Source organism: Gadus morhua, chromosome 16, assembly GCF_902167405.1.
Source record: "Gadus morhua chromosome 16, gadMor3.0, whole genome shotgun sequence".
Taxonomy (NCBI): domain Eukaryota; kingdom Metazoa; phylum Chordata; class Actinopteri; order Gadiformes; family Gadidae; genus Gadus; species Gadus morhua.
The window spans coordinates 26,759,198-26,760,370 of record NC_044063.1 but is presented as its reverse complement, the minus strand read 5'-3'; positions in this window follow the sequence as shown (position 1 = coordinate 26,760,370).

Here is a 1,173-nt window from a genome sequence, read left to right as displayed (position 1 = left end):
TTTAAATATATTGAGGTGAGTTCCCATTGGTAACCTTTGAAACACACACAGTCGTATGACAAATTAGCATATGAAAACATTATGTCACAGGTCCCCTCAAGAGTCTTCTACCTGACGGGGTCCCCAGCAGTCGGTAAAATGTCAGGTCAGTCTTTTGAGGGTTAGACTCAAGATTTCAGGTGATGGCTGTTATAACAGCTGCACATGGTGTGTGGATCAGTTTCTGCCTTGTATGTAGAACACTCAGAAAGGGTGGTTCCCACCAGGCTACATTTTGTCATGTGTCCCCACATAGTAGAAAATAACAGGTATGTGTTTGTGTGTGTGAGTCCCACTCACACACACCACCATAGACATGTCTCGTTGTTGGGTCCTCTGCCTTTTTCTGAAGTTCAAAGTGTGCCTCATTTTTTGCTTCTTTGTTTAATTGCACATTATCTGGGTCTGGCAGGCAGGCCAAGTAAAGAACCGTAATAGTATTGTACATGTTGTCAATGCAACAGGCTTGCAAGAGGCCTGGGTGTAACAACAACCCAATATGTAATAAAATAATAAAAATAAACCCATAGCTATAATGTGGAAACCAAGGTTGATAATGTAAAAAAATTCTGAGGGCTTTATCTAATAACATTTTGACTATAACATAACAATGTATCACATATTGGTTCACCTAGTACGATATGAAGCAAGCATAATCATTTTGTCCTTACGTTATGAAGCAAGCATAATATTTTTCTCCTAATAGTATGAGCATTTGATTACATTATTAAATGAATCTATTTATGGGTTACAGGGGTAATTATTCAATGGAAAGTGTAGCATACTATGCATGCAAATCAATTATTCAATAGCTTTTACTGTTATTCAGGGCTCAAAGTCCATTGACATTTATAAAATGCATGTCAACTACTATTGGTTAGTTGAAAATAATAATAACAAACAGCTTCTTCTGTAACTGAAAATTGTGCTCATTTACAGAAGCACCTTATTGAAATATACTAAGTGTAACAACAGCTAAGGAAGCAACCTACCTAACTATGGTGAAATATACTAAGTGTAACAACATCTAAGGCAGCCAGCAACCTACTTTACTATAGTATAGTAACCCTAACTATAGTGAAATAAACAGAGTGTAACAACAGCTAAGGAAGCAATATACCTAACTATAAGTTA